The sequence below is a fragment of the Dermacentor silvarum genome, chromosome 7 (genome assembly GCF_013339745.2).
Source record: "Dermacentor silvarum isolate Dsil-2018 chromosome 7, BIME_Dsil_1.4, whole genome shotgun sequence".
NCBI lineage: Eukaryota > Metazoa > Arthropoda > Arachnida > Ixodida > Ixodidae > Dermacentor > Dermacentor silvarum.
In genome coordinates this window covers 69,626,685-69,640,439 of record NC_051160.1, presented here as the reverse complement: position 1 = coordinate 69,640,439, position 13,755 = coordinate 69,626,685, and the positions used below count along the sequence as shown (strand labels likewise).

General features: G+C 46.7%; 1 long non-coding RNA gene across 1 annotated transcript; it reads right to left on the bottom strand.

The window, feature by feature from the left end:
- Positions 1–5,182: 5,182 nt before the first annotated feature.
- On the bottom strand, positions 5,183–7,687 carry LOC125946797 (uncharacterized). The gene is made up of 3 exons (XR_007467890.1): positions 7,557–7,687; positions 6,158–6,245; positions 5,183–5,205 (listed from the first exon to the last, which is right to left on the bottom strand). It is a non-coding gene; the product is annotated as an uncharacterized LOC125946797 (long non-coding RNA).
- Positions 7,688–13,755: the final 6,068 nt, after the last annotated feature.

The window sequence follows — 13,755 nt, the reverse complement described above, 5'->3', positions numbered from 1 at the left end:
TGGACACTCAAAAGCAGATTTCTGCCGTCGGCGTCGCCGTCGCCGTAGCCGTCGCCGTCGCCGTGAGGTTCCGTATGACGTCATTTGGAGAAGAAATCGTCGCCGCGCGCCGAACGCTGTATGTGCGAGTGAAAGGGCGCGAGGGGCGCGTCTTTCACGGGGAGTGAACGCACGGCGGAGAACAAACGCGCGTTCTGCGCCGTGCTCGCTTAAGGGCTGCAGAAGTAGGCGTCTCTTTTCTCCTTTACAATCACCATATATGTAGAGCAAACGCACCTTCTTCCGACGCGCGAGAAGCCGTGGGGGAGGGGGAGGGAAGGGAGGCGACGTTTAGCTGCGGCACCAAGTGCCTATTTATATCACAGGCTCCGGCAACAGTCACCAACGCCGCACGCGTTTTGAGCGAACGCGGGCAAAACGCCGATGGCGTCGACAACAGTTCTGAGTGTTGCCGATGCTGCTGCATGTCCAAGTTTATACAGCTGATAAAGCTAATATCATTACTCCGTATAGCTCTCTACAAGTTTGCTATCGCAATTGATGCTTCGCCTTTCAGGTGAAACTGCGACCACTTTTTTCTCAGACTGGTTACACACTACTACTACTACGACGACGACGGGGACAAACGGGTGCCGCTATAAGGAGCTTCGCCTCTAAAAGAAACAATGTGAGGAAAGTGCTAACACCAGACTAAACGGCAATCGAAAAAAAGAACTCTCATTGGCCATATGCTGTATGTGCGAGTGAAAGCGCGCGAGGGCGAGGGACGCGCGCTTTCACGGGGAGCGAACCCACGGCGGAGAGCAAACGCGACTTCCCATTGGAAGGGGCATCGAGGCACCCTAGACCGTGTGCGTGCCCGCTAAAGCTGCCCACCACCCAGGAGTCACATTCACTCGATCAGTGGCGGCTTCAGACTACTCGAGGCCACGACTGAAGCAGCTTCTACTGGCGATCCACCCCGACCCGAGGGTGGCAAATGGCAAGGGACCTAAGCTGCTCCCCGAGTCTGGCCTCACCAGGTGAGACAGAGCCACCCTGCTGCGACTCCGGACTGGCTGCATATGGACAGCAGCCAGCCTTCATGCCAAAGGCCGCAGCGCCTCCCCCTCATGCCAACGATGCGGTGACCCCGAGACACTGAACACCTCCTCTGCGCCTGTCCAGCCCTAGCACAGGAACGTTCGAAGGTAACCCGAGCCTATAGACTGCAGGGACTTCCTGCTGACTCACTTACCAACCTGCTGTTCCCATCCCGCTACCATCTCCCTGCACTACACAGCCTCGTGGAGTTCGTGGAGGCGAGTGGGATAGCAGCATACCGCTGAGCGTACCTGCTCTTGCCGGTCCCTGCCGCCTCTGCTGCCTACCCATGTGCGGACGAGCCCCCTGAACTATCTCTCTTCTCTTTTTCTTTACCTCCTACTCCCCCTATCCCCTACGACGCTGCGCCGTGTTCCCTTATGGGCTGCAGAATTAAGCGTCTCTTCCTTATGTATAATAAACACCTCCTCCCGCTCTCCCTGCGGCGCATGCGCGCAGCCCTGCCGGCCCAAGCCAGCATCTGCCGCCGACTCTCTCTAGGCTCTCGCCCACCTCTCCCCTGTCGACCTCGGCGTTAAGCCATTCGCCACGTAGCCAGCGTTCTGACAGCCGTTGTGTGCGGTCACATAAACAACGCGCACAACTGTTGTCGACGGCGGCGGCGTTTTGCCCGCGTTTGCACCGAACGCGTGCGGCGTTGGTGACGTGTTTATGAAGAACCAATGCCTCATTTGGAAGAACGTGTCAGCGTTTGCCGTACACCCTATGGCGGTGTACCGTAGCGACCAAAAGCCCATGGGCGCTGTGGTCAGTAAATAAATGAAAACCACCGAATCATATATATTTCTTATTGTTAAATATTTATAATAACCAATTACACCATCACATCTTAATCATAATTGGAAATACATAATTCCCATCATAGTACAGCTTCGCTGGTCTTCCATCTCCACCCCAGTACACGGAAGGGCTGACAGTTTTTTTAAGTAGCATCATCCACTCCGTCAGCTGCCATTATCTTCCTAGATGGCATGCGCCCGTCAACGGCCGCTGCTGCCTATGCTGTTCGCAGCAGCGTGAAAGTGGTTGCGGGGGAACAGCTTTATGAAGAACATGGCGGCCGGAATGAGCACCGCCCAATGAGATTCGTCGGCGGTGCTTCATAGCTTGTCGCTACTCAGTAGTAGTAAGTGGTTCGTGAGGAAGGGGAAAGGTTGACGCTATCTTCTGCAGCCCTTGAGGGAGCACGGCTCAGCGCCAAATTCAAAGAAAGCAAAAAAAAATTATCTAGGGAGTCTAATTGGAGCCATCGCTACGCTGTGACTACGGAAGCGCTCCTAGTCGACGCTCGTTAGTGTCATGATGCAGTACTTGGCTTCACTGCTCCCAGATGGCAGATCCATCCATGTCAAGAAAACGTTGTTACGGCGTAACCAAGAGTGCCGGCAAATTAAGACGACATTGGTTTGACGTGTCGAGGTGTAATCTGTCTCGACAGCCACCTTATTTCCATATCGTTACCTTTCTTGCAAATAATGCAAATACATCTTTACATGTGACTTCCGCAACCTAACAAATTGGTGCGAGGGGCGGGGTACCCACGAGAGACAACGGAGTTCCGCAGTGGTAGTCAACACGGAAAGGACAACATGACGAGCGAAACAGCGCCCGAAGTGGCCCGGCCCACATGAATGCCAATGGTTTTCCTGGCTCAGCCGGCGGATCCAGGAACATTCTACGGCACCGACCACCTTGACGTGGAACACTGGATCACCATGTATGAGCGTGTAAGTGCCAACAGCAAACGGGGTCCGACGATTCTGTTGGCAAACTTGGGATTTCAACTACAAGGCACGGCAAAGGTGTGATAGGATAACCACGAGGAAGAGCTTAACAACTGTGACATTGCAAGGACAAGCTGAGGGACTTCTATGACCGCCCTTTCGGGAGGAGGAGCGCCGTAAAGAACTAGCGACCTCCATCCAAACGTCCAGAGAATCATATACGTCTCTTACATCCAGGACGTGCTGTCTCTTTGCCGAAAAGCCGACAGCGATATGGCTGAGTCAGACAAGGTTGGCCATGTACTGAAGGGGATCGCTGACGATGCTTTCAACCTGCTCATGTGCAAAAATTCAGCTAGTACAGGTCATCATAAAAGAGTGTCAATGCTTTGAGACGGCGAAGAGCCACCGCATTGCAATGCCGTTCGCATGTCTGCCGAACACAGCTGTGACATCCTGTTGTGATGACAGTCTAGGAATCCAGCGACCATCATCATCTGACGAGCTGACGCGGATAGTAGGGCAAGAACATGAAGCTCTGGCTCCTGCAGCCTTTCTTTCCTGACCAGTGAGCCGAACAACATGTCTGAAGTACCATTTCTGCAGGCAATCGCCCCCGAAGAACTCGCTAATCTTGGAGTTCATTCTGTATGCACCGTCGCCGCATCGCAGCTGTCTAGTGCTCCTTGCCCATACAATGGTCAGCGGTATCCTGCAGACTATTGAAATCCAGCCGAGTGGCAAACCACAGACGATTGGGCAATCTGTTTTACATGCCGGCGTATCCCTTACAAAAATTTTTGTAGAAAGTCTATATAAAGTGTATAGACATCTGTCTATGAAGTCAACAGACTTTTTGTAGACATTTCTTTAGACTAGTCTACAGACAGTCTATGGACTTATGGCCATACACTATTTGTAGACTAGTCTACAAAATGTCTGAGTCTATAGACTGACTATAGACTGTCTATAGATCAATAAATTTAAACTTTTGTAGACAAATGTCTGTAGAATGTCTATAGACAAAGGTCTATAGGCTTATATAGTTCTGCTTTTGTAGAAATAAGTCTATAAAATGTGTATAGACAGATGTCTAAAGATTATCTATAGACTATTCCTATAGACCAGTCTATAGACAGTCTATGGACTTATGGCCATACACTTTTTCTAGACCAGTCTACAAAATGTCTGAGTCTATAGACTCACTATAGACAGTCTATAGATCAATGAAAATTCACTTTTGTAGACAAATGTCTGCAGAGTGTCTATAGACAAAAAGTCTATAGGCTTATATAGTTTTACTTTTGTAGACATAAGTCTATGAAATGTCTATAGACTATAAACTATTCCTATAGACCGGTCTATAGTCTGTCTATGGACTTATGGCCTTACACTTTTTCTAGAATGTGGTAGTCTACCTACAGAGAGTTCCTGTAGATCAGTCTATAGTTAATCCATAGACTTCAGCCTTACAATTTTACAGGGTGTCCCAGCTAACTTAAATTTACTGAAGATGTTCAATGAAAAATAATATTAAGAAAAGACGGTGCAATAAGATCCGATTTTAAGACCTATGGCGTGCATTCGGCCTTGAATTCAGAGGTCTGACCTTCAGGTCTTTTTATGATCATATATCTTGCACCGTGTTGTTTTAACCTTTCATATATACTAGATAATACACCACATTTTTCTAACTATGTTTCGGCAGGCAATTTTATTCCATAAACACTCGCTGCTGGGGTTTGCTAATAAGCAGTTTATTGGAAATGTTTATAAAAATTTATTGTATCCAGTATGCATATGGGAACATACATAGGGAACTGTACATAGAAAAGCATGCATGCAGATGGAAGCAGTCAAAAATCTAAAATGTATGCAGCCGTGAATCATTATGTAAAGCTGCATGAGCATTTGTGTAATTGCACATTGAAGAAAGTTTCGTCGCATGCAATGCATTCGCTTGAATGAAATCTATCTACAAGGTAGTTAAAATTTTTGTTTACATATGGCGGCAACACAATTTTGAACGTATATTATGCATGTGCACCTGTTGCTTCCCATCTGCATTTATGCATTCATGTTAATAGATTAATAATGATCCTGAACCAGCTGTACTCTCATATGTAGCAGAAAGAAATATTTCAAGCAATTCCACAAGTGCAGACTCATGTAGTGCAAAAAAGAAAACAAGTGCACCGATATTGAATTAACTGTTTTTATTGAACAATATAATACATTAATTTATTAAAATGCATGTCTTATGCTATCATCAAAAGAGAATATTTACATATTTAAAGCTGCTTCCCCTTGGCAAGCACGGTTGCCTGGCTGGCCTTGACCTTCGTGTCAGCCATTCCGAAGGTGCTGCAGGTGCATGCTGCAAATATGTAGATACAACAATGTGAGGCAAAAATAACAAATGTGTATTCTTTGTACGTTCATTAAGCAGCTTAATATATTCGCTCAAACCACTTAAGTCAATTCTTATTACTCTAACTATGCCTAATGGCTGCTTGTCAATACAAAACAGTACCATCGCATGTTTCACTCTACCGTATGATGAACGATTAAACTGTTACAATTGCTGCTGGCGCCAGCAAAAGTATGTTACATTTTATGACAAGCCCATATGACACATTAATGTACTTAATTAACCCAAATGATCTCTATATTAATTGCTGAAACTAGGCTACACAGTTGGACTGTTTACATTTTTGGCTGGTAATTAAATATACCCGTGCGGAATAATATGCTCAGATGAGTGACTGGAGTATTGAACGTATCATGACAAAGATTGTAATTTATTTTCCTTAATACACATTTAAATGTCTTTCTCATACACTTAACTGATATATCATTGGCCGTAACTTCAATAGAAGGCAGATGGATTGATTGTGTTGATATGGTCACTTAGTTTCCTATAGATAATCATATCTTTTGGGCATGCTGACACGGTTGCAAGTTAGGTATACCACATGAGCACCAGAAATACCCCGTGAGCATTTTCTGTGTTGTGGCACGACAAATATGCACCTCCTGGGAAACAAAACTGAAACTGTCATTACAATGAATGCTATCACAGTGAATAATTGAAGGCGCTCTATAACATAGATATATTTTTCTAGAGTTTCGAGGTTCAGGACACTTAGGCAATGCAAAAAGATTGAGTAAGAAATGTCCCCCCCCCCATGTCAGCATGCTTCACTTTCATTTCTTTTTCAGAAAATGATACCAATTAGTAATTTTTTGGGGGAGTTGAAATGCTTCAAAAATATGTTTAAGACAGCGATTCTCTGGAAACGTTGTATGGAAATAACAAGACAGCATACCTATGTTGTCATTTTCAATTTCCCTGATGTTTTTCCAAGCTTTCCCTGGCTGTTTTCATGAAAATTCCCTGGCAGTCTATGACACCCGCTGTTTGGGGGCAATAAAAAATATTGTGGTTTAATGCTTGCATAACTGTAATTATCAAGAATGACACGTCAGTCACTTGAAATGCACTATTAGATTCAGCTGAGTTGAATCACTTGTTTAATAAAGCTGACAAGGGCTTGGCGAAGTTCGTAATTCATGGCAACACGAGCACAGCACAGAAAATCTTCAAACTCTCCTCAAACCGAATGGGTTCAGTTTCAAACACGTAAAGCCTGCTTCCCCGAGCCACTAATTTATTGTTCTCCAATTCTTTCGGTTAAGTTGTGAAGCTGCGATTGACTGAGCTTATCGCGAGTTTCGTGCTCTGAAAGCTTTTGCGGTTATATATATATTTATACTGGTTGCCAGGAGCCCCATAAATACTCTGACTTTTGACTTACGAAAACGGCAGCACACGCGGCTTGCTGATGCATGACCCGCAAACACGGCCTTTCATCTGAGTACGCTAGCATTTATTCAACTGTACTATCGCGATGGAAAGAAATGCGAACAGCGGAGCGCGTGGCCGAAGCATAACTGAATGTATAGTGCGCGCCGTCCAGTCATCACCATTCACAGGCGCGTATGTCCGGTTTGATTGCGCTGTGCGATGATGCACCCCCTATATTGCGATATTTTCTTTCTATTTTACTTCTCTTTTATTTGAAAACGACAAAAGGTGACGTCGCAGTAATGATGAGAGCGCAAACTGTACTAACAGAAACAAAAATATCGCAGTATAGGGGGTGCATCATCGCACAGAGCAATCAAACCGGACATACGCGCATGTCCATGGTGATGACTGGACGGCGCGCACTATGCCTTCAGTTATGCTTCGGCCACGCGCTCCGCTGTTCGCGTTTCTTTCCATCGCGATAGTACGTCTCTTTTAGACAATTCGTCACTCTAGCACAATTTCGAGGTATATGCATAAAGCGCTTTAGATGAGTTTTATTAGACAGGCAGCGCAGCGTTTATGGCCGCCGATCGAGCGCCACAAAACGAGACCTGCCCACAGTACGCCGCTTAACACATACAATCCGGGCTTATTTCTGCTCAGTATCCACGTTAAACATGGTGTATTTCCTTTTTCACGGACATTGACAATGACGGTGAAATGAACAAGCGCGAGCGATCGCTTGCCGTTAAACATTCCCTATAGTAGAATCGAGAACCCGAGCGCGTTTACAAACCAAACGACAAACCGACACTACGCCCGAGTCGCCTACATTACATGCAGCCGGTTCGCGCTACGAAATACGCTCACCTAGTCATGAGCTAGTGACGGAAAACATCTTCGCTAAAACTTACCGTTCAGTGTAGTTGACGTGTGATGCCACAAAGTCGAGACGAATACACAGACACCAAGGTGCAGGCAGCTCACCAGCAGCAACAAGCGTTGACTTGCCTGGCGCAGCCGTTGAGAATTAAAATCGACGCGGAGAGATGGCGCGCCGCCGTTGCTGCCGCTGCGCATGCGCAGGCGCTGCAGCCGGCGACGGCGTACGTGCTCCGAGAAATCTGAGCGCCTTTGCCCGTTTCTTTTCTTTTTTTTATTGTCGCTCTCTCTCTCTCTGCGTTCCATGCGCGCGAAACCGGTTGCTTTAACCTTCCATTTTAACACGAAAGTGTTTTATTCCGGGGTCCACCAAGACTTCACTGACGTATTTCCGTCACGGAAATACGTCATAGAACATAATACAAAGAAAGAAACCAGAAGAAAAAGTTCCACAAACATGCAAAATTTGGGAATCGAACCCACGACCTCTCGGTCCGCGACGATAGATCGCCGAGCGTTTAACCCATTGCGCCACAAACGCATTCGCAGAGAGGTACACAGACGCGCCTTATATATCTAACACTCCTCCGTGTACCCGCGCTCTTGCTCGGGGCGGTGCCGCCGCCTATGAGCAGAAAAGAGAAGTACTGCATTATGACACTAAAGCCCGGGATACATGGAGCGAACTTTCTCGACGAACTTCACGCGTCAAGTAACGACGCGGCGACACGACGCAGGATGTTTGCTGTGTTGCAATACATGCGGCGAACGCCGCCGCGCGTTGGCCGCCGTGTTGGCGGCGGTCCCGGCCGCCCGCTTCGAACTGAATTTGGCGTTGTCCTTGTAGAATTCACTTAGTTGGAAGCAAATGACTGCGTAAACGGCTTTCGCTTAGTCTCAGGCCGCTTCGACGACAGAGTATTATGGATAACCTTGAGTAGTTTTCGAGATCGCTTCTCGTTTCGAACGCGTCTAAGCCTAGCGAAAGAAATATCCGATGCCAACGCCATCTATCGGGGAAGTCGGGAGATAGGCATGACGACAGCATGTGGCCTCTGAGATCAGAAGATTTCTGTTGAAGGTTGTTGTAGAGAGCTTGCACTGCTTGTCTGTTTCCTCGCAGATCAGCGGATATGGGATGTACAAATACAACGCGATTCCTGAGAGATCATACTAGGAACTACTCAATCGGTGCAGAGACATGCAGACACGGCAACACCAACGCGATTGCAGACGACGCGAAAAGGCGCGCGCGCGCGAAACACCAGCATGCATTGCGACCGGAACTAGTGCCTCCTGATTGGCTGTCGTCCACCGCTGCGCGCTAGACGCTTCCGGCGGCGGCGTTCGCCCGACGAAAATGTTTGGACAGGCAGATCGGCTGCGGACGGCAAATTTCTTGACGCCGGCCGTCGGACGTTCGCCGCCCGACGAAGTTCTTCGCTCGGACGCCGGTTATTCGCTCCATGTATTCCGGCCTTAACGCGCACCGACAGTGAACGCTTCGGTGGTCTCAGTACTACGACGCCTCGATGCCAGCATTCGAAGGGACGCTGGCATCAAGAAGCACTACCAACGCCACCTAGGTGGCGTTCACCGTACTCAGCACAGCGGAGCGTGGCCTCCGCAATTAGCTCTGAAAATGTTTCTGAAGTTGATCGCGGAGGCTGCAATTACGACGCGCTGTACGCGCTGATTTGACTCGGTGACGATTCAGTTACGTGCTTTGTCTTGCGCGTTGTATTAGTGTGTCAGTTACGTGCTTCGTCTTTCGCGTTGTGCTAGCGTGTGCAGCGTAGTGCAGCTTCCATATGCACGACGGTTGCTCATGGTCATCGACGTTGGTAGTCGTGATGGAGGAGACGTGCCACCAGGCGTCAGCGTGGGTGCATCAACGCCTAAGGGCGCTTTAGCCACAAAACACCAATAGACATTATATATCAATGTGCAATAAACATTACACTACTTCTGTGAAGACACGTTTCACTTTCGTGTTCTATACCGATTCCTATATAAGAGGGATCAACCACATTTTTCAGTTGTTTCCAATATGGAAGAAGGAAATGCCTTGGCGCGCTGTATTACAAGCGCTGTGGGCTATCGCATGGAGCAGGAGTGCACACTTGGATGAACGCAGTGTTTGTAAAAACCGTTAGCACGCACGTCAGGCGCTAGCATTATGGCCAGCGACGATGAGTAATGTAGTGCATTTCTAGCATAGCTTTCAACGTACCGCCAAATGGGATACCTAGCTGCGCACATGTTAGTGCAGTCTGTTCTGGTGATATGTCAAAGCAATCAATACACTAATGACGTACGCATATGCTCGGCCGCACAGGCATATAGCGCCTGGAAAGGACTGGGTGGGCTCAGAGTATCAGCGCACATTGTAAGTGAACGAGAAGCTTTAATGAATTTATAGCGCGGGATATCAGTCTGCGAAAAACCACCCGATGTTGGTGATGCAGCCTAGATATGAGGAGAACCTAAAGAGTATTTGAGAATCAGACGACACATAAGGCGCACACCACATACACGACATCGGTTCATCGCACACTAGCAAATTCTGCGTTGTCAGCTGTACACATTACAAGTCTCTGTGCTGTTAGCATGATGCCTGTTTGTAATCCGCTTCTCGCTAAAACTGGCATTCATAACCCCTATTTACATGATTGGATCGGCATTTTACTTTCTTTATTTTACTGCCGCAAAAGTAATGCTATGAAAAACAACTGTAAAGACTGTCTTGGGATTGCCGAGAGCGACTACGGAGGTCATATAATGTGGTGAACAAAGGCGGAAGTACATACACCATGTCTATAATAAACTCTACAAGAAGGCTTTAAAGAAATGTCAGCAGTATATTCAATCCCAGTGGCTTATATCAAACGTAGCTCCGTATTATCCGCCTGTAACTCCGCTTGGTTACAGCGTACACGGGTTGGGCCGAGTTTAACGACTCTTGTCTATAGACGGCAATAAACCTGAAGCAATAACACTTTTACAATATCGCCTGTCCTTTAGTTCATCTCACAGCATACCGCAATCGGTATACGGTCTGTTCGCTCGAGTTAACATGATCTTTGGTGATATCCCACCCTATAGCCTTCACCGGGGGGGGGGGGATATAGGAAGCCATTAAAAATAATTTCAATCACATAGAAGTATATATGCCGCCTCCGTGTGGTTCGCAAGGAAAAATTATCGTTGGGGATGCATTCCCGACTAACTATAGGTGCCGGGCCCAGAGGTTACATGTTAACAACCAGTGCAATACTGGATGAAACTCGGCGAGCTAGCACACTCTTAAACACCTAATCATCTGGTAAAATAACAATTAAGGACTGCGTAAAGGTAAAATAACAATTAAGGACTGCAATAAAGGTCACCATGGCATCTCTGTCGCATGACTGCGACAGAGATGCCATGGTGACCTTTATTGCTTTTCTCTGTAGACATTCTATAAACTGGCATCGGCTAAAGAAATAGCAAACAGAAAAAATTTTGCATATAAACGGCGTATAGACCGCTAATATAGACAAAAAATACAATTTAACGACTTTTGTCCAGACTAAATTTATAGACGGGGAATAGATAAAAGTAGACACCTTATCAACTTTCGCCTATAGAAAATCTATAAACCGGGCGTATACAAAATAATCAACACCTTATCGACTGTCGCCTATAGACAGTCCTTAGACACAGAATGAACAACAATATATAGACACGGTATCGACTTTGGTCTATACGTAGTCTATAGAGTGGAAGATCACAATAAGAAACAAACAACTTATCGACTTCTTTCTGTAGACCGACTATATAATGGCAGTAGACAAAAAGAAACAAAGATCTTATTAACTTTTGTATATAGACAGTCTATAGACAATGAATGAACAAGAATAAATAGAGACCGTATCGAATTTTTTTCTATAGGTTGTCTATAGAGAGGAAGTAGACAAAATAAACAAAAATCTTATCGACTTTTTTCTGTAGACCGACTATGGAATGGGAGTAGACAAAAAGAAATAAAAATGTTATTAACTTTTGTCTATAGACAGTCTATAGACAATGAATGAGTAAGAATAAATAGAAACTGTATCGACTTTTTGCTATAGATAGTCTATAGAGAGGAAGTAGACAAAAATAAACAGACATCTTATCGACTTTTTTCTGTAGACCGACTATAGAATGGGAGTAGACAAAAAGAAATAAAAATCTTATTAACTTTTGTCTATAGACAGTCTATAGACAATGAATGAACAAGAATAAATAGAGTCTATATCGACTTTTTTCTATAGATAGTCTATAGAGAGCAAGTAGACAAGAAAAAACAAACACCTTATTGACTTTTTTCTATAGACTGTCTATAGAATGCGAGTAGACAAAAAGAAATAAAAATCTTATCAACTTTTGTCTATAGACAGTCTATAGATTATTTATCAACAAAAGAACAAATCTATAGAAAGGCAAAGTTGCCTAGAAGAAGTCTATAGACATTCTACAGACAGTCTAAACTCATTTTTGTAAGGGATGGGTGACGTTGCTCGCCATTTTAACAACCATACTGTATCCTCTCCTCACAGACCACCATTCTTCAGTTATTATCGTCCCGAACAGAGCCCGCGTCGTTACGATCCTGCATTTGACGCCCAGCGGCCAAACAATGACGCTCGTGCCAAATGGAACAGTCCCTCGTCGTTATTCCGACCCCAGCCGTCTCGTTTGCCAACAGCTAGTCGCTGGCTCCTCCGCCAGCGCCGGCCTGCGTCTGATCTTCAACCGCGGCGAAGTATATCCGGACGCCCTCCACTTCTAAGGCGTTCAGTAGAAGCGCCTTCTTGTGCGCCTGCGTAGCGTCCTTGGCAGCGGCGTCAATATAAACCTGCAAGATGCGACGCCAATCACGCCAGGGAATTACCGGCATGCCGGGGCACTAAAGGAAGGGAGGAGGAGGTATAGCGGCGTTCATATCGAGGCAGGACGTAAAGCAGGAGAAGAGGCGAAGGCAAGACGCCGAAGAAGGCTTGTTGAAGGCAGGTTTGCCAAAGAAGACGAAGGAGGAGCCGTAAAATAATGGTGGCAGGCAGAAGTAAAGTGAATGGGCTTACCGCAGAAGTAAGCTCGCAGTCGACGTACTTACACTTGGCTGCGATGCATGTTGATTATCCTCGTCGCCAATTGTTGTGCCCGGCGTGGCATCCATGGCCGCCACGCCGATACAACATTTATCACCGCAGGATCATCGCCAACCGTCCCCGATGCAGCCATGACGCCCCTCTCCGGAAAACTAAGCAATGCAGCTCCCACAGCTGACGCTGCGTTGAAGACTCGACCGCAACACCCTCTGATCATTTCGCCGACCCACCAGAAATTGATGGACGTTGTAGTCGATGGCGTCAGTGTCCCAGCACTAATTGACGCTGGCGCGCACATATCTGTGATGAGTGCCGAATTGCGCCGACACCTGAACGAAGTCCTCACGCCTGCTGCATGTAGTACCCTCCCCGTCGCAGACGAAGGAACGCCTACCGTGCTTGGTATGTGCACTGCTCGGATTGGCATCTCGGGGCGCCTAACCACTTTGTTGTTTGCCGTTTTGGAACAATGCCCCTACGACGTTATACTTGGCTTAGATTTTTGTCGTACCATTCAGCCCTCTTTGACTGCGCGTCTAGTGCCACTTAGCTTGAGCTATTCCGCGGCCACTATAGTCCACCTGTTACACAGGCACGGTTGTGCTCGACCAAAGACATCCGCCTGTGGTCCCAATCCTCAACTTAAGTCACTCTAATGTCGTTTCCATCTAATCCTGACGGCCTCTACGTGCTTTGTCTCACCCCTGACATACTGCTTGAAAGGATTTTGGCCGTTCCCCATAACGTGGTCACTGTGACAGGCAATGAGACTTCGTTCCCTCTCCTTAACTGCTCGACTCAAATTTTACCCAGCGACATGTAATTGGGCAACATATTGCCTGTCACCAATTGTGAGATATCGGTACTTGATGTCGAAGTTCCGTTGTAGTCTATAGGAGCCTCTGATTCGTCGATTCTAGTCACAGACGAACGTCGCAAGTTGATTGCACCTGACCTGCTTCCTGCACAAGCTGTTGACATCAGCCGTGTATTAGAAACTTACCGTGACATTTTTTACCTTGACGGCCATCCTGTGGCCCAGACATCGGTGGTAACTCATTGTATTCACACCGACTGACGCCAATCACATAAGCCG